Genomic DNA, 21,188 nt, shown 5'->3' on the forward strand with positions numbered 1-21,188 from the left:
AAATCTGCCCCCTGACTCTCCTCAGTTGTTAGGATAAGACTGACACAAAGTATTTACCAAGTTCTTCAGCCATTTCCTTATCTCCCTTCACGAGCCTTCCTGCATCAATTTGGAACGGCCCAATTTCTACTTTTGCCTCTCGTTTGTTTCTTATGTATTGAAAGAAACTTTAACTATCATTTCTAATATTACTGGCTAGCTTAACCTTCATATTTGATTGTTCCTTCATATTTCTGCGTCTTTGTTATCTTCTGTTTGTTTTTGTCGTCTTCCCAATCTTCTGATTTCCCAGTGCTCTTGGCCACTTTGTAGCCTCTCTCTTTCCCTATGATACATTTCCTGACTTCCTTTGTTAGCCCTGGCTGTTTAATTCCCGCCCCCTGACGGATAATGTTTCTGCCAAGAGAAGACTGAGGGAGTTTGGGATCCAGTACTCTCTGAGGTATTCCGCGGTGCGCCGATAACTTTACATGGATCCGTACATCTCTTTGATACATCGGAGAAGGCAAGAGACTTTGTGGACAAATTAACCGAATCTGAACAATTTAGTATCTACAAATAGTGTTGTTTGGTTATGTCTTTGTTGTTTTTAAAAAAAACGAGGAAGTCCAGTTGGAGCGTTCTTTTCCTTGTTTTCCCGATTGGTAATAAACCGGTTTAAACTGTGTTTGGTGGCGGTTGAGATGTGTACTTTCAATTTCTAAGTGAAGTTATACCAGAGGATGGGTGGGGTATTTACCCCATCGATCTGAATTTTTTTTTTCTTTATTCATATTGCTATTCTATGGTATATTTACTTTCTATTCTGCTTGTGTTTGTGGTACGGCTCGAGCAAGGAGGAGGGAAACTGTTTGGGATGGCTAGATGCCCACTTATGGGCAGTTTGGGATGTGTAGTTGCCCCCTTTGGGCAGGAGGTGAGTTTCCCTATTCAGCGCCATTGGCACTTTATAAGGTGGTTTGTATTGCTTTTAATCTTTGATAGTTTTGTAGGTTTGTTAAATGTCGTGGTTTCAGTTTATGCAGTTTTTATATTTGATGGATCATATGACACTAAGGCTCAGTGATTTGTGGTTCGGGTTCCTCCTCTCTGGAATTTAAATGTTACTGCAGAAGGTTATGGCTAATGACTTGATTAAATGGTGAACCTGGAATATCAAGGGAAGTCACTCACCAATTAAGAGGAAGAAGGTACTTTTGAGTCTTAGAAAGGAGAAAGTGGATATTCCTTTGTTACAGGAGACGCACTTGGATGACAGGGAGCATTTGAAACTAAAGCAAAATGGCCTCGATCGGGTTTACTTCACATCATTTAATACCAGAAGTAGGGGAGTGGCTGTATTGGTGAGGAGGAATCTCCCATTTAAGTTACTAGAGTGTGTTAAAGACACACACAGAGGAGGTTTGTAATTCTTATAGTCTTGATAAATGGGGAAGAAGATGGTGTTTTAAATGTTTATTTCCCTACAGCTCATTCCCTCACCTTTGTGCTAGATATGTTTTCTAAATTGATCAGTATGGAGTCCTGGCATATCATCATAGAGGGAGATTTTAACTGTGTCATGGATCCCACAGTACAGAGGTTGCCCAAAGGCCACCCCCCCCCACCCCGATACCCTCTGTACAAACTAAACCATTAATGGATCTGTGTGTGGAGTGAGGGTTGGTGAACATCTGGAGGTGTCTCCACCCTACAGGCAGGGATTTTACGGTTTTCTTTTCCAATCCACACAGGTGTCACACCAGGATTGATTTTTTTCCAATCCCCGTGGCAACCCTGGACTTGGTGGCACCTTGTACGATTGGTAATATTACCATCTCTGATCACACTCCAGTGTCCCTGTTGGTTAAGATTAAGGACGTTACAGTGGGTCCAATGCACTGGCAAATGGATCCCTTTATCCTCAGGGATAATACATTTGTGGAGCATTTCTTTCGAGAATTTTGGTCTTTCCTAGACAATAAATCACGCTCGGTTAGTAGCCCATCCTTCCTTTCGGAAATTGCCAAAGCCTATGCCAGTGGGTCAGTTATTTCCTATTCTGCCAGTAGGAGGCGGAAGAAGGGTGAGCAGCAATGTCTCTTCAAAGCACGGTTGAAGGCAGCTGAGAAGGCCTACTTTGACAGGCCCACGTTGGTCAAGTTACAGAGGATTACGGCGCTGCGGTCTGCATTGAATTCCGTGCTCACGCAGACAGCAAAGAATGAGATTAATTTTGCAAAGCAAAGGTTTTATGATCATGGAGACAGGTCTGGCAAATACTTAGCATATCTCGCTAGGAAAAGAAGCACCCCTCAAGCCAATACGGTGATTAGGGAAGGGTCTGGGAACCGAACATGTGACCCAAAAAGATTAATGTGTCATTTCAGAGAATTTACTCTAAGTTATATCAATCTGAGGTTTGTGAGCAGGGGGCGGTCCAAAATGGAGGTCTTTTCTCAATGTCCCCTTATCAGAGCAAGAGGTGCAGGAGGCTGTGAAGCAGCTTCAGAGTGGAAAGGCACCCCGTCCTGATGGACTTCCCAGCGAATTCTAGAAGGAATTTACAAACATATTGTCAGGCCCAATGTTCAACATGTTTAATGACTCATACAGCCATGTTTGTCTTCCGCCATCTCTGACAGAGGCCAATATTTCGCTTATTCTTAAAAAAGGGAAGGTCCCGGGGGACTGTGCTTTGTACAGGCCCATTTCACTCTTAAATGTGGACTTTAAGATCCTCTCCAAGACCCTTGTGTTCAGGCTGGAGACTGTGTTACCTTCTATTGTTAAAGAGGACCAGACGGGCTTCATAAAGGGCCACAGATCCTCCAATAATGTTAGGAGGCTGCTTAATGTAATTCAAGTGTGTCAACAACAGTCAATGTAGGGATTGGTGATTTCTCTAGATACAGAGAAGGCCCTTGACCGAGTTGAGAGGCCGTACCTTTTCTATAATCTGGAGCGGTCTGTTTTGGGCGAAGTTTTTATAAGATGGGTAAAGGTTCTCCACAATGACCCTCTCACTGCAATCATCACCAACAGGGTGTGATCAAGCAATTTTAACATTTTTTGGGTCAGCCGGCAGGTCTGTTCCCTTTCCCCACTGCTTTTTACAGTGAGGATTGAATCATTGGTGGAGGCCATTCATAGGGATCCCAATATATCAGCTCCAGACGTGGGGTCAAATTTACATCAGAGTTTATTGTATGTGGATGATGTCCTCATTCTTTCGTCAAATCCAGCAGTTTCAGTCCCTCGCCTGTTAGCATGCATCTGTGTGTTTGGTACCTTTTTGGGGGACAAGATTCATCTTTCAAAATCAGAGGCTATGCCTATGGGTGGTCTTATGAAAGTGTTAAGTCTTGAGGGTGAATATCGATTCCCATTTCAATGGTCACAGGGGGGTTTTGTGTATTTGAGCATGTTCATTACTCCAGTTCTGAATCGGCTGTTCAAAGACAATTTTGTTCAATTATTTGACAAAATCAAACAAGACCTTCAAAGATGGAGGCGCTTCTGGTCTCGTGGTTGGGTCGGATAGCGCTTATTAAGATGAATATTCTCCCTCGTTTACTATACCCTATACAGATGCTCCCCCTGATTTTTGATAAGCAAACATTCAGGAGACTGAACGGCTGGTTCAGCCCCTTTATTTGGCATCGTCAGTGGCCCCTCATTAAATGAGCTAAACTGCGATTGTCTCACAGACTGGGGGGAGTGGATCTCCCAGACATTAAAAGCTACCAACGAAGCTCACTTTTATCCTACATGAGTGATTGGGCTTGTGGGGACCCTCTTTCAATATGGTTCGATATTGAAACCTCCCAGACTAAGGTGACCCCTTACTCACTTGCTGTGTTTGGACAAAATGAGGACAGTTAGGGAATATTGCCGTAACCCAATAGTTATCGATACTGTTAAAGCATGGAGGGCAATTCGGCAGAGGGAAGGCAATATTGGCAAGACATCTTCTCTTACACCGGGTATGCCGGGTTTTCAACCGGGGATGATCGATTCAGGATCCAAACATTGGGCAGTTAGGGGTGTGTCTTGCGCGGGTGATTTGTTTGAGGGAGACACAATGATGTCCTTCGATCAGTTTGCACAGAAACACAACCTACCGAAAAGGGACCTCTTTCATTTATTTCAAATTCGAGATTTTATTCAGAAAAAGACAACACTTTTGACTGATCCCTCCAAATGCGACATCGAGAGAGGGGTGATTTAGCCCCATATCCTGCAGACCCCACAAAGTTCTGTATTTTTCTGACACAACATCCCGCCAAACCCAACACAGACCTCGGGATGTTTCCAGGGGAGATGAGAAATCAACTTGACATCAGACAAAGAAGATCAGCCGTGAAGACAAGGCTTAAAAGCTAGCCATCCGAGATGGGACTTGAACCAACAACACCAAGCTTTGGCAGTCAGTGTCTTATCCATTAGACCACGAGGGCCATATTTGCAAAGGTGAAATGGCAGCCTGTAAATACTGCATCCTGAACCTCTCATATTGTGTTCTTCTCTGAGTTTTATACTCTCACTGATTGGTTGTTCCCCCTTCCATCTCACGCTGCAATCATTGGCTGCTAGATAAAATTGATCTTACCTCCCATTTCTCCCCAAACGGACAGACATGAAATCTACCAAACTCCAACTTTGCACAACTCCAGTCTGAGGAAAATGGAGCAGACAGGAAAATAGCAAAGGGCTCAATGTTATTTTGTGCATCACTTTCAAGAATTTGCAGTTACTGGGGAAGGAGGAAGTGGAGATTTTGCAAAAAGCTGCATTGAGGACAATTCAACAGGATTTAGCAAACATTCAGCCCATTGTGGCTGTGCTGTCTCTTTCAGACAAATCACCTCAAGATCTCCCAAACCCTGGAATTTCCTTGTGCAAGTTTCTACTAAAGAGCATTTTCCATAATCTCGAAGCAGGCAAGTGATTTTTAACGGAGTAGTTGAAAAATCCAGTCAATTTGGATTGAGATGGAGTTGATATGTGACGAAAATCAACCACCACAAAGACCAGGCTTAAAACGTCAACACCCCAAAAGGGATTTGAATCTCCAATCCACAACATCAGAAGCTACAGTCTTACAAATTAAGCCACAAACGCTCAGTGACAATACCCTACTGGGAATAGTTGATCTTAAACGAGTGCTACAGCCGAGCATATTCCAAGATCTGTCACGACACACTGAGGGACGCACTAAAGTTTCAGGCAGCTGCTGCCAAGGTGTAACAGGGAAACAACACAGTCTCAGGTCTTTCTGACAAATGATCACATCGTTCTTTCATTTCTCAGACCCTCTTGGTGCCTGACACTGAACAGAGATCGTTTCCTGCCCAAGTAGAAAATGCCTTTTTTTTTCACGACACAGAACTTTGAGAAATGTCAAAATTCCAGTGTTTTGTTGGTTCTTTTCTCTCTGCATAGACTGTACTCAACTGGTATAGAGCCTTTGTATGCATTTCTATTTAATTTTTTTATGACTAATGTATATTTTTTAAATAAACAAAATCTGGAGAGAGATAAGATCTGCCCGAACTTGCGAGACCCCCCTTTGTGGAAGAGAGCCAGCCCTTTCTCGGGATGGGAAGGAGATTCCAATGGCCCAACATGGATTGTTCCAGTTAATACCCTCGCCTCCTTGACCACAAAGTGAAGTGGGAGATGGCACCGGGCAGGGTGACACTAGACACACGGACACACAAGATGGCCGCTGAGTCATAAGTTGGCCACTTGGCACAAAAGATGGCCGCCGGACCACAATATGGAGAGAGACAGCAGAGCAATCACAGACACTGCCTGGGGCCACCAGAATGCTAGCACAATGCACTCACAACCGAGTTGATTATTTTAAGGCAAATGGAAGAGACAATACACATGAATAACATACACTGCCCGCCGAAGGGTCTGGGTCAGACAACACCTTTGATAGAAATGCTAACTGTTAGATACAGCCTCAATACAGAGTGATAATAGCCAGGGCTGCAGTAATCGGCCTTCTCAGGAAGAGCGATTAGCGCCCATTACTACAGCAACGGACCTCCGTGCAGACGCTGAAACTGACAACAACTACACTGAAATTAACAAAGGCCACGCTGGAACTGACAATAACTGCACCGAAACGATCAAGGATTCTGCAATGTTTACAATAAACAAGCCTTTTTACAGAGACAATAACCTCATCAATGACCTATTATATCACAAAATGTATCACAGTATCTTGACCATGTGCTCCGGGTTGAGAGAAGAATCACAGCTGACCACTGTGCTGTTGGTGCTGCTCTCTCCCCGGAGCTCCGGGATTTCCTTGGACAATAAACTCTGTTGGTGAACCCCGACTCTGACTCAGAGCCTGGTGATTTTCAGCAGTTGCCTTCCCACAAATGTTTGTCCAATCTGTGGATGTGGCACTCCAAGTTCTCCAACAATGGCCTAACTACCTCACATCTCCATAATAGCCTCCTTGCAATTGTATTCAATACCTTGACTAAGAAAGGTAAGGACCCAAATGCATAGCCACAGCCCCATCAGTTCCAACCTTGAACACCCAGATTTCAATCATTTCCATTGACATATTGGACCTTATCATAAATACCAAACATGCAGATAATCTGGGGTTCAGCTGGTAATGTTGACAGAATATAGCTTAGACTGACACCAACACAACCAAACCAGAAGCTGCTTTGTCCATGGATTGGTAGGTCTATCTGTTGGAGCCCCAGTGACCTCATGGGTAAGGCACTAACTTTCTAAACCAGAGATTGTGGGCTCAAATCTTATTTGGGGTATTGATTTTTTTGAAACCTTCACTGTGTAGCTGATCTTAATCCTGTGTGGTCACGAGTCCATGGCAACAAAATCAGGCATTCTCAATTGATCCTCAGTTGGAGAAATTTGCCCTGACAGAAAATTGGCCAAACTAAATTAAACAGCAGCTATCAGCTCCAGAGAACAGTGCAACTAAGATCAAAGAGCTACAACGATTCAAGAAGAACCAGTTCCAACCAGACTGAGGGTTGTATATTGGAGAAGTGTCAGCCTGAGTCAATCAACTTTATAGCTCCTGGCATGACAACAGTGAAGGTTATTGGTGTGACCCCATTGGATGATGTGAACCCAGCTCATGACCGTATTGACCAAAGCCACAGAAGATTCTGGAAGATCAGGGACAGGAGAAGAGGAAAACACACCTGAACGCCAAACCCTTAGCAAACCCTTAACTGGGTCCTGCAGTGGAGCTCTGAGCATCTGCTCCAAACCTGTTCATAAAAGTCCTCACGTGACAAAGGCAGGCCATTCAGCCCATCACATCCACACTGACCCTCTGAAGAGCATCCCATCCAGGCCCAACCTCTATCCTCTCACCCTGCATTCCCCAAAGCCAATCCACCGAACCTGCACGTCTTTGGGCTGTGGGAGGAAACCAAAGCACCCGGAGTACCCCATGGAGAGAATGTGCAAACTCGACACAAACAGACACCCAAGGGAGGAATCAAAGCCAGGTCCCTGATGGTGTGAGGCAGCAGTGCTACCCACTGAGCCACCATGCCATCCCCAGGAGAATCTCAGCAGGTTTTCAGCCATTATGACGGTGCTTTCTCTTTCAGACGATTCACCTCAGTCCTGCAAATGAAGATGTTGGGCACCACTTCCCCTCAACTGAATGCAGACATGGAGATTTTCCCAAAGTAGATTAAAAATCAAGTTGACAAAGGGCAAGTGACTGACACCCCAGATGGGACTCGAACCCACAATCCCGGGCTTAGAAGGCCAGTGCCATATCCATTAGGCCACTGGGGCCACACAGTGGGTGGAAAATCACAGCCTTTATGTACTGCACCCGAACTCTCATACTGTGTGTTTCTGAGTGTTCTCCTCTCACTGATTGTTTTTTACCCCGACCATCTCATGCTAAATTGTTGGCTGCTTGATAAATCAATCTCACTTCCCATTTGTCCCCAAATGGACAGACGAGAAATTAACCAAACTCTAATGTTGCACAACTCAAGTCTGTGGAATATGGAGCAGACGAGAAAATAGCAAAGGGCTCAATGTTATTTTGTGCAGCACCTTGAAGATATTTGCAGTTCGTGGGGAAGGAATAAGTGGAGATGTTGGAAACAGCTGCATTGAGGACAAATCAACAGAATCATAGCAGGCATTCAGCCCATTGTGGCTGTGCTGTCTCTTTCAGACAATTCACCCCAAGATCTCCCAATTCCTAGAATTACCTTGTGTAAGTTTCTAATAATCATCGTTAAAAATCAGACAACACCAGGTTGTAGTCCAACAGGTTTATCTCAAAGTACTAGCTTTCGGAGCGCTGCTGCTTCGTCAGGTGGTTGTGGAGTATAAGATTGTAAGATACAGAATTTATGGCAAAAGTTTACAGTGTGATGTCACTGAAATTATATATTGAAAAAAATCTGGATTGTGTGTGAAGTCTCTCATCTTTTAGAATGACCAGGTTGGTTTCAGTTCTTTCATGTGTAAATCACAAAACATTTTTCATTGCCAAGTGAAATGGCAAGTTGTCCAATAAAAGCTAAATGCTGTGAATGCTGGAAATCTGAAACAGAGAAAATGCCGGAGAAATCATGACTCAAAAACATGGTTGTGTTTTCTGAAAAAGTCACAAAGAGGATTGATGAGGGCAGAGCAGTGGATGTGATCTACATGGACTTTAGTAAGGTGTTCGACAAGGTTCCCCATGGGAGGCTGATCAGCAAGGTTAGATCTCATGGAATACAGGGAGAACTGGCTATTTGGATACAGAACTGGCTCAAAGGTAGGAGACAGAGGATAGTGGTGGAGGGTTGTTTTTCAGACTGGAGCCCTGTGACCAATGGAGTGCCACAAGAATCAGTGCTGGGTCCACTACTTTCCGTCATTTATATGGAGGTTAGTATCATTATGAGGTATCATTAGAAAGTTTTCAGATGACACCAAAATTGGAGGTGTAGTGGACAGCAAAGAAGGTTACCTCAGATTACAACGGGATCTTGATTAGAAGGGCCGATGAGCTGAGGAGTGATGGGTGGAGTTTAATTTAGATCAATGAGAGGTGCTGCATTTTGGGAAAGCAAATCTTAGCTGGGCTTATAGACTAAATGGGAATGTCCCAGGGAGTGTTGGTGAACAAAGAGACCTTAGAGTGTAGGTTCATAGCTCCTTGAAAGTAGAGTCGGAGATCGATAGGATAGTGAAGAAGGCGTTTGGTATGCTTTCCTTCATTCTAAATCAGTTGTGTACAGTCTATGCAGAGAGATAAGAACCAACAAAACATTGGAATGTTGACATTTCTCAAAGCTTCTGTATCGTTGTGAACAAAAAGGCATTTTGTACTTGGGCAGGAACCGATCTCTGTTCATTGTCAGGCACCAAGAGGGTCTGTGAATTGAAAGAACGATGTGATAATTTGTCAGAAAGACCTGAGACTGTGTTGTTTCCCTGTTACATCTTGGCAGCATCTGACCGAAACTTTAGTGTATCCCTCAACATATCATCTGAGATGTTGGAACATGCTGGGCCGTAACGCTCGTTTGATGCCAAGACTTTATACTGGCAAATGGCTATGTGTGCCCTAGTAGCATATTGGGTAAACCACTGTCCTCCTAAGTGTGGGATTGTGAGTTTAAATTCCCTCTGGGCTGCTCACGTTTTAAGCTTGGTCTTTGTAGCTGACCTTTGTCCCATGATTCCTGAAGAAGGGCCAATGCCCGAATCCTCGATTCTCCTGTTCCTTGGATGCTGCCTGACCTGCTGCACTTTTCCAGCATCACATTTTCAGCTCTGATCTCCAGCATCTGCAGTCCTCACTTTCTCCTTGACTTTTGTCCCATGCCAACTTTATCGCAATCCAAATTGACTGCATTTTTCAACTACTCTGTTCAAAATCACTGTGCCTGTGTTGAGATTATGGCGAATGATGTGTAATAGAAACTTGGACAAGGCAATTCCAGGATTTGGGAGATCTTGGGGAGAATTGTCTGAAAGAGACAGCACAGCCACAATGGGCTGAATGCCCGCTAAGATTCTGTTGATTTAGAACATACTACATAGAACACAGAACAGTACAGCACCGAACAGGCCCTTCAGCCCACGATGTTGTGCCGACCATTGATCCTCATGTATGCACCCTCAAATGTCTGTGACCATATGCATGTCCAGCAGTTTCTTAAATGTCCCCAATGACCTTGCTTCCACAACTGCTGCTGGCAACGCATTCCATGCTCTCAAAACTCTCTGTGTAAAGAACCCGGCTCTGACATCCCCTCTATACTTTCCTCCAACCAGCTGAAAATTATGACCCCTGGTGTTAGCCATTTCTGCCCTGGGAGATCGTCTCTGGCTATCAACTCTATCCATGCCTCTCATTATCTTGTATACCTCAATTAGGTCCCCTCTCCTCCTCCTTTTCTCCAATGAGCTCAGTCAACCTCTCTTCATAAGATAAGCCCTCCAGTCCAGGCAGCATCCTGGTAAACCTCCTCTGAACCCTCTGCAAAGCATCCACATCTTTCCGATAATAGGGCGACCAGAACTAGTCGCAGTATTCCAAGTGTGGTCTAACCAAAGAAAGCATTTGTCCTCAATGCAACTTTTTGCAACATCTCCACCTACTTCCTCCCCACTAACTGCAAATATCTTGAAAGCGCTGCACAAAATAACATTGAACCCTTTGTTATTTTCCTGTCTGCTCCATTTTCCTCAGATGTGAGTTGTGCAATGTTGGAGTTTGGTTGGTTTCTTGTCTGTCCGTTTGGGGACAAATGGGAAGCGAGATTGATTCATCAAGCAGCCAATTTTTTAGCATGAGATGGAAGTTGTAAAAAAGAATCAGTGAGAGTATAAAACTGTGAAAAACACAATATGAGCCATCAGGGTGCAGTATTTAAAGGCTGCCAGTTTAACAGCAGATATGTAGCCCCAGTGGCCTAATGGATAAGACATTGGGCTTCCCAAGCCAGGGATTGTGGGTTTAAACCCTCTCCTGAGTGGCTAACTTTCCTCGATTGCCCTCTTTGAGCTTTACTTCTAATCTACATTATAAACATCCCCATGTCTGCATTCAGTTGATGGGAAGTGCTGTCCAACATGAACTTGCACAAAGTTGTCCGGGATCTGCAGGATTGGGTCGAAATTGCCTGAAAGAGACAGCACAGCCACAATGGGGAAAGAACTACTGAGAGTCTCCTAGGGCTGGCACGGTGACTCACAGTGTCAAGGACCTGGCTTTGATTCCTCCCTTGGGTGTCTGTTTGTGTTGAGTTTGTTCATTCTCTCCATGGGGTACTCGGAGTGCATTGTGTTCCTCCCACAGCCCAAAGATGTGCAGGTTCGGTGGATTGGTTTTGGGGAATGCAGGTTGCAAGAATAGTGATTGGACCTGGATGGGATGCTCTTCAGAGGCTGATTGTGGACTTGATGGGCTGAATGGCTTGTCCCCCTCACTCTAGGTCTTTTATGAACAGGTTTGGAGCAGATGGTCAGAGCTCTGCTGCAGATCCCAGTCAAGGCTTTGCAAAGGGATTAGCATCCAGGTGTGTGTTCATATTCTTTTCACTGATCTTCCAGAATGTTCTGTACCTTTGGCCAAAGGGCTCATGAGCTGGGTTCACATCATCCAATGGGGTCACATTGCCAGGAGCTAGACAACGGATTTACTCAGACTGACACTTCCAGTCATCGAGTCATAGAGATGTACAGCACAGAAACACACCCTCAGTCCAACCCGTCCATGCTGAACAGATATCTGAACCCAATCTAGTCCCACCTGCCAGCACCCGGCCCATCTCCCTCTAAACTCTTCCTATTCATATACCCATCCAGATGCCTTTTAAACGATGTAATTGTACCATCCTCCACCACTTCCTCTAGCAGCTCATTCCACACACACACACCACCCTCTGCCTGAAAAAGTTGCCCCTTAGGTCTCTTTTGTATCTTTTCCCTCTCACTCTAAACCTAAGCCCTCTAGGTCTGGACTCCCCCACCCTAGGGAAAAGACCTTGGCGGTTTACCCTATTCATGTTCCTCATGATTTTATAAACCTCTGTAAGGTCACCCCTCAGCCTCCGATGTTTGGATCTTCCCCTTAGAGGAACTGGTATCAGCTTCCACCGCTGTGACTGTGTGTTCAACCCCATCTGTCCTCTTTTCCAGGTCTCCCAGCTGCTGTTCATGCTTCTGCAGCATGATAGAGATCGGGGCCAGCTTCACCTCTATCTTCTTCCCCAACATCTCACGAGATTTCGCGAGCTCCTTCCCCAGGGCCTGGTAGGTAATCGAGTCCGAGGATCCTGCAGGCTGGGCCGGGGGCCTGGCCCCGGACACTGCTCCTCCCTTCTTCAACATCCCTGGATGATGAAAACGCAGGTACGTTGATTTTTCACAATGTCCTGGGAGTCCACAACCTTTTCAGAGTCCCAGGATATCGCGATGGTCTGGATTGGGCGGGATAGAAATTCTTCCCCCTTGTGCTGTGGTGCGAAGCTCTGCAACATGATCGTCTGAGAACACCGCCATCTTGGATCCCCAGAGTGCAGTGAGAGAATAAAACTCAGAAAAACACACAATGAGATGTCCGGGTTCAGTATTTAAAGGCTGTTATTTTTGTCCTTACTGTGCAGCCCCAGTGGCCTAATGGATAAGGCACTGGCCTCCTAAGCCAGGGATTGTGGGTTCAAGTTCTATCTGGGGTGTTGGCCTCTTCCTTAGGTGTCCTTGCTCTTTAATGCACTTTGCAAACACTCCCATGTCCACATTCAGTTGATGGGATGTGGTGTCCCATGTGACCTTACACAAGTCTTTTGGGGATCTGCAGGATTAAGGCTGAATTCCCTGAAAGAGACAGGACAGTCAAAATGGCTGAAAACCTGCTGAGATTCTCCTGGGGATGGCATGGTGGCTCAGTGGGTAGCACTGCTGCTTCACAGCATCAGGGACCTGGCTTTGATTCCTCCCTTGGGTGTCTGTTTGAGTCGAGTTTGCACATTCTCTCCATGGGGTACTCCGGGTGCTTTGGTTTCCTCCCACAGTCCAAAGAAGTGCAGTTTCGGTGGATTGGCTTTGGGGAATGCAGGGTGAGAGGATAGGGGTTAGGCCTGGCTGGGATGCTCTTCAGAGGGTCAGTGTGGATGTGATGGTCTGAATGGCCTCCTCCCACCCCACTCTAGGGCTTCTCTGAACAAGTTTGGAGAAGATGGTCATAGGCCCAGTCAAGGCTTTGTGAAGGGACTGGCATCCAGGTGTGTGTCCCTATGGTCCTTTTTCCTGATCATCCCGAATGTTCAAATCAACATCATCACATTAAAGACATTTTGTTTCTTGTCTTAATGAGAAGGGATTTGCCTTCAAGAGCACAAAGGTTTTGGATGATGTCTCTTGAGGTTTGCTGATGAAACTGTTGATGTGCAGGGCCAACTGCAGATAATGGCAGAGACACTCTCCAGTGGTGACTGTCAGCGTTACCAGTCGTGAAGACTTCATCCAAGAAATTGACGGTGATCTTGACCGCAGTCTCACCACGGCCTGCAAATCACAATCGGCTTAACCAGACTCAAGAACTAAAGAGAAACCAAGAAAATCTCACCGATATTACCAAGAAGGTTGGTCCCAGCAAAGGATCAACAGCGAGACCGCAAAAACACATTTCATATCTCTCTGTGCTGGAACTTTCTGCTGTCTTTCTCCATTGAAATAATATCCAGCTGCTTTATTCTTCCTACCAAAGTGTATAACCTCACACATTCCCACATTGTCTTTCATTTGCTGAGTTTTTGGCTACTCCCTTAACCCATCCATCTCCCTCTGTAAACTCTGTGAGTCAGCCACAGCAGTTGCCTTCCCACAAATGTTTGTCCAATCTGTGGATGTGGCACTCCAAGTTCTCCAACAATGGCCTAACTACCTCACATCTCCATCATAGCCTCCTTGCAATTGTATTCAATACCTTGACTAAGAAAGGTAAGGGGCCCAAATGCATAGCCACAGCCCCATCAGTTCCAACCTTGAACCCCCAGATTTCAATCATTCCCATTGACATATTGGACCTTATCATAAATACCAAACATGCAGGTAATCTGGGGTTCAGCTGGTAATGTTGACAGAATATAGCTTAGACTGACACCAACACAACCAAATCAGAAGTTCCTTTGTCCATAGATTGGTAGCTCTATCTGTTGTAGCCCCAGTGACCTCATGGGTAAGGCACTAACTTCCTAAACCAGAGATTGTGGGCACAAATCTTATTTGGGGTTTTGATTTTGTTGAAACCTTCACTGTGCAGCTGATCTCAATCCTGTGTGGTCACGTGACCGTGGCAACAAAATCAGGCATTCTCAATTGATCCTCAGCTGGAGAAATTTGACCTGACAGAAAATTGGCCAAACTAAATTAAACAGCAGCTATCAGCTCCAGAGAACAGTGGAGCTAAGATCAAAGAGTTACCAAGATTCAAGAAGAACCAGTTCCAACCAGAGTGAGGGTTGTATATTGGAGAAGTGTCAGCCTGAGTCAATCGACTTTATAGCTCCTGGCATGACAACAGTGAAGGGTATTGGTGTGACCCCATTGGATGATGTGAACCCTGCTCATGATCGTACTGGCCAAAGCCACAGAAGATTCTGGAAGATCAGAGAAATGTAGGGGAGGAACACAAACCTGGATGCCAGTCCCTTCGCGAAGCCTTGACTGGGCCTTGCAGTGGAACTCTGACCATCTGCTCCAAACTTGTTCAGAGAAGCCCGAGAGTGGGGTGGGAGGAGGCCATTCAGTCCATCATGTCCCCACTGACCCTCTGAAGAGCATCCCAGCCAGGCCCAACCCCTCTCCTCTCTCCCTGCACTCCCCAGAGCCAATCCACCGAACCTGCATATCTTTTGCACTGTGGGAGGAAACCAAAGCACACAAACAGACACCCAAGGGAGGAATCAAAGCCAGGTCTGACAGAAGGTACCACCCACCCAACACAGACCTGGGGACTTTTCCAGCGGAGATGATCAATTGACTTGACCTCGGATGAAGATCAGCCATGAAGACAAGTGTTAAAAGTCAGACACCCCAGATGGGACTTGAACCCACAATCACTGATCTAGGAGGCCAGTGCCTTATCCATTAGGCCACTGAGGCCACCTGTATGCTGTTAAAATGGCAGCTTTTAAGTTTGTTTTCCAAGAACACACTGACTGTGGCTCAGCCAGCACAGAGTCAGTGCCCTGGACTGAGGGGATTCTAAATCTCCAGGTTATACATGTTTTTTTCTTTATCCCCGAAAATCCAGCTGGCTGGACAGGGGGCAGCCTTGGTGTACTCCTCTCCCAAAGTGAAGGGGCAGTGCCATGGAGCCATTAACTTTAAAACTAATTGCACCTGCCTCCACTTGGTCCACATCCACACAAGCATTTCCTGTCATGTACCTGTCCAAATGTCTTTCTCATAGAATCCATACAGTGTGGAAACAGGCCATTTGGCCCAACAAGTCCACCCAGACTCACTCCCCTACATGTCCTCCTGACAAATGTACCCAACCTTCACATCCCTGAGCAGTCTGGGCAATTTTGCATGGCTAATTTACTTGTGGGAGGAAACTGGAGCACCTGGAGGAAACCCACACAGACACGGGGAAAAAGGGCAAAATCCACACAAACTGTCACCAGAGGCTGAAATTGAACCTCGGTCCCTGGTGCTATGAGACAGCAGTGCTAACCACAGAGCCAACTTGGAAACTCTACACAAGCAGTCACCCAAGGGAGGAATCAAAGCCAGGTCCCTGACACTGTGAGGCAGCAGTGTTACCCACTGAGCCACCATGCCATCCCCAGGAGAATCTCAGCAGGTTTTCAGCCATTGTGACTGTGCCGTCTCTTTCAGACGATTCACCCCCCATCCTGCAGATCCCCGAAAATCATGAGCAAGAACATGTTGGGCACCACTTCCCATCAGCTGAAAGCAGACAAGGGGGATTTCTCCAAAGTCAATTAGAAATAATGTGGACAGTGAACAAGCCATAAATAACCAGACACCCCAGATGCGACTTGAACCCAAAATCCCTTATCCAGTCGGCCACTGGGGCTACACCCATGTAGTTAAAATGGCAATCTTTAAATACTGAACCCTCCCCTGTCATATTGTTTTTTTCTGAGTTTTCGACTCTTACTGATTGTTTTTTACCCCTTCCATTTCATGCTAAATTGTCGGCTGCTTGATAAATTGATCTCGCCTCCCATTTGGCCCCAGACGGACATTTGAGAAATCACAGCCGGTCAGACAGCGTCCGAGGAGCAGGAGAGTCGACATTTCGAGCATAGGCCTGAAGAGCTTATACTCGAAACATTGACTCCCCTGCTCCTCGGATGCCGCCTGACCAGCTGTACTTTTCCAGCACCACACAGTTTGACTCTGATCTCTCACATCTGCAGTGCTCACTTTCTCCCAGTCGAGAAATCAACTCAACTCCAACTTTGCAGACCCACAGTTTGAGGCAAATGGAACAGAAGGAAAAGGGCTCAAAGTTATTGTGTGCAGCACTTTCAAGATATTTGCAGTTAGTGGGGAAGGAGGAAGTGGAGATGTTGCAAAAAGCTGCATTGAGGACAAATCAACAGAATTTTAGCGGGCATTCAGCCCATTGGGGCTGTGCTGTCTCTTTCAGACAATTCACCCCAAGATCTCCCAAATCCCGGAATTACCTTGTGCAAGTTTCTATGTCACATCATTTGCTATAACCTCAACGTAGGCACAGTGATTTTTAACAGAGTACTGTTGATGAAAAATTCAGTCAATGTGGATTGAGATGAAGTTGACATGGAATGAAAATCAGCAACAAAGCCCAGGCTTAAAACCCAAGAACCCCAGATGGGACTTGAACCATCAATTACCAGCTTAGGGAAGCCAGGGCCTTATCTATGAGGACCCTCGGGCTCCCACCTTGCACTGTCTGTGGAAAGTGTTGACCTCAAACGAGTGCTACAGCTGAGCATGTTCCAAGATCGAGGATTATATGTTGAGGGACACACTAAAGTATGGAGCAGCTGCTGTCAAGGTGTAACAGTTAAAGAACACTGTCTAAGGCCTTTCTGACCAGTTATGACATCGTCCTTTCATTTCTCAGACCCTCTTGGTGCCTCAGAATGAAGAGAAATCGTTTCCTGTCTCAGTAGAAAGATCTGCCCGAACTTGCGAGACCCCGCTTTGTGGAAGAGAGCCAGCCCTATATCGGGACAGGAAGGAGATTCCAATGGCCCAACATGGATTGTTCCAGTTAATATCCTTTCTCAGATGGATAGAGCTATAGAGCGAGTAAAGTTGTGGGAATTTGGGAAATTCTGACAATCTGTTTTAATATTTAGTTAATAAAATCAAGTTGAACCGCAAACCAATTTTGTCCCCCATTGTCTGCATCACCAACAAGAATACTGAAGGAAAGTTGAGTTTAATTACATTGTGTTACTAATGTTCATCTGGTTGATCAGTGGAAATGAAAAGCCGTGTCACACAACAGGCAGAGTCAATCTTTAGCTGAGTAGAAATTCCGCAGAGAGAAACAGACTTACTTTGTGATATAATAGGTAATTCCTGTCCCATTGATCTATTAACTGCAGGGAACTTTCAGATACGTGGTATCTTTTGAGCAATTAAATATCCTCCCAAGATATATGCTTTCACTCTCAACTGAAGATGTTATAACTTCAATGGCTAAGAGTATTAACCAATAAATCAATGCCAAGCCAGTTGAAGTATTACACTTGACACATCATCATCGCTGTAATTGCAGAATGCAGCATAACCTATTCCGTCTTCTAACCTACTGACAGCCTACTTTTCAGAAGTCTCCTTACACGACTCTGAAAACAAATTAAAAGAAACCAATTAAACCAAATAAGCACAAATTAAAATGTCCCAGTCATTTAAAAAGGCACTGTAACAAAAGTCAAAATATCCCAAGAAAGCTTACACTTACAGAGTCACAGAGTTGTACAGATCCTTCGCTCCAATTCGTCCATGCCAACCAGATATCCGAAAGTTATCTAGTCCCACAAACCAGCATTTGGTCCATATCCCTCTGAAACCTTCTTATTCATGTCCCCATCCAGCTGCCTTTCAAATGTTACAGAGTCTTAGAGTTATACACCACAGAAACAGACCCTTTGGTCCAACTCGTCTATGCCGACCTGATATCCTGAATTAATCTAGTCCGACTTGCCAGCATTTGGCCCATATCCCTCTCAACACACCCTGTTCATATACCCCCATCCAGATGCCTTTTAAATGTTTTGGAGGAGCCGGTGTTAGACTGGGGTGGACAAAGTTAAAAATCACACAACACCAGGCTATAGTCCAGCGGGTTATTATTCTTTTCACTGTAAACCTATGCCCTCTGTTTTTGTACTCCCCGACCCTGGGGAAAAGACTGAAGCTATTCACCCTATCCATGTCCCTCATGATTTTATAAACCTCTATAAGGCCTCCCTTCAGCCTCCAACACTCCAGAGAAAATATCCTCAGTCTATTCCTCCTCCCCCGATAGCACAAACACTGTAACTCTTGCAACACCCTTGTAAATTACTTCTGAATGCTTGCAAGTTTTACAACCTCTTTCTATAGCAGGGAAACCAGAATTGAACGCAGTATTCCAAAAGGTGGCCTAACTAATACCTGTACAGCCACAACCCAACATTCTAATTCCTATACTCAATGCTCGGACTCATAAAGGCAAGTGAATCAAATGCCTTCTTCACTGTGATATCTACCTGCAACTCCTTCTCTTCCTAATCTGTGTGTATGTGAGTTACAATAATCTTTTTGCATTCTGATATGAATAGATTCACTCTTTTGTTAATTCAACATATCCAGGTTTAATTGGATACTTTTAAACGCCAATTCAATTGGTTTGGGAGGAAGACATCCACAAGAAAGGGGCCCTTTTTAGATTAACCTGTTAGTGACCAACCAAGGATCCAGGTAAATGAAGAAAGGAAACCATTTCATCCCTGCTCACCTGGGAGCTTAACAATTTGGGGTATCTGTCTGGAACTGTAATAACGTGGGGAACAATTCTCACACCAGCCTCTCTTTGTAAGTGCTCCATGTATTTATGAAACAATGCCCTTCACCAGCACATCTCAGTGATATATTTAACATTCCATTCACATTAATCACTCCAAGGGCATGATCTACATTAAGAATATAAACAGTAAGTGTTAAAACTCTCAGGTTTGGAAGCATGTGCTGAAAAAAACAAAATGAATATTGCAAATTGATAATTGTGTTTCTCTCCACAGATGCTACCTGACCTGCATTTCAATATTTCCTGATTTTATTGCAGATTTCCAGCACTTGTGGCATTTAACTTTTGTATATTTTTTTTACGTAAGGAGAATGGAGACTTGAAAACATTGAATGGGACGTTTGCTCATTAACCTCTTGGGAATTGTCTCCTATTGAATGATTTGATTCAGCCTGTAGACAAGGTGCAATCATGACAAAGTCTGTGGGATTGTACTTATTATATATCAAGGAACAGCTCATCAAATAAGGCAATCCTCTGAAACATATGAATTCTCACCTCAAGTTTGGGGAGAAAGGTATAAAAGTATTAGATGGGGTGAGATCTGATCAATTTCAGAAAAACTTTGATCGTAAAACTACAATTCTACAGTGAAAGTGAAATATTGCGAAGTGTATGGTTAATTGTCGATGATATTTGTTCCTCCTTATTTAATTTCTATAAGTATCTGTAGAGTAATTTATAAACATATATTTAAGAACCATTGTCATGCATTATTTTGGTAATTTTATAATTTGCCATTACTTTCTCTTCACCTTATTCAAGGAGAGTGTTTATTACAGTGAGTGATACCACACAGTATTTCAATTGCACTGAATTGGTTTTGAAAGATAACTCAATAAATGCAGGTTGATGCTGTCGATGGTTCCTGTCGATATATTTCGTTGACCTGTTCAGACGTGTTATGATGTTAAGTCTCAGGCAGAAAGAGGAAGAAGGTATAAGTAAGGTTCAAGAAACTGAAGACAGACAGAGCCCTGGAGATAACAGGAATGAACTCAAACTAGGAAATAGAGAATTTGAAGGGACCATGCAATGTTTATGGAAAACAGGATTAAGGAACCTCCAATGCATTTTACAGAGGGATAACAAGCAACAGGTCGCCAGGGAAAGAGTATGTCTTCTCAGAGCAAAGGAGGGAATTTACACATGGAGCCGGAGGAAGTGGGTGAGGTTTTTAATGAATAAACTGCATTGGTATTTCCAAAGGATTCTGGGTAGTCCAAGATGGAGGACGGGAAAAAGGTGTGACTGTAAGAGCTGCCCCTTTTTTGAGGCATTTTGGGTGTTGGAGGTGATTTCCTCAAATTCCAGGAGCAGCAATTACTGTTTTATTATGCAACTTTGGAGAAAAAAACATCAAAACAACGGCACTTTTAAAAGGAAGAAAATCAGACAAAGAAAGTGAGTACATGGTCAGGAGGGCGGGAGGGAAGAAACCTACACTGCTCACTGATATGGATAGGAAGGGCCTAGAGGGATATGGGCCCAGTGTGGGCGAATGGGACGAGATTAGATTAGGATATATGGTCGGCATGGACGGGATGGAGCGAAGGGTCTGTTTCCATCCTGTCCATCTCTTTGGCTCTATGACATGGTGGATGGTGAGTCTTGTATATTGATATTCTAGAGCATGTCAATATTAAAAAGGAGGTGTTGGGTGTTTTGAAAAGCATTAAGGTAGACAAGTCCCCAAGACCTGATGGAATCTATCATAGAATCCTGAGAGAGGCAGGTGTGGAAATTGATCCGGATTTGTACAAAATATTTGTATCCTTTATAGTCACAGGAGAATTCCCAGAGGACTGGAGAATACCTAATGTTGTTTCTTTCTTTAAGAATGGCAAAAAGAATAATTCAGGAATTTAAAGGCCAGATTGGCTTCCTGTTATTCATTGCTTGGACATCACTGTCTGTGCCTGGATGGTACCCTCTGGAAGTCACTCTGTAAAGATCTCCACCCCTCTACCTTGGGGTCTCAGGATCTCAAGGTGTTCCTCTCTTTGGCCAAGGTTTCGGTCCATGTGTAATGGTTTCCTGAATGTGGTTCCTGTGAATTGCCTTGTGCCATGAAAAGGGATTACTCCATGCAGGCTGTAGTTGGGTTGAAGTGTTATGGAGA

At 44.6% G+C, this 21,188-nt stretch overlaps 1 non-coding gene across 1 annotated transcript; it reads right to left on the minus strand.

The window, feature by feature from the left end:
* Positions 1-7,724: 7,724 nt before the first annotated feature.
* On the minus strand, positions 7,725-7,797 carry trnar-ucu (transfer RNA arginine (anticodon UCU)). Its single transcript has one exon. It is a non-coding gene; the product is annotated as a tRNA-Arg (tRNA).
* Positions 7,798-21,188: the final 13,391 nt, after the last annotated feature.

The sequence above is a fragment of the Chiloscyllium punctatum genome, chromosome 18 (genome assembly GCF_047496795.1).
Source record: "Chiloscyllium punctatum isolate Juve2018m chromosome 18, sChiPun1.3, whole genome shotgun sequence".
NCBI classification, from domain to species: Eukaryota; Metazoa; Chordata; class Chondrichthyes; order Orectolobiformes; family Hemiscylliidae; genus Chiloscyllium; species Chiloscyllium punctatum.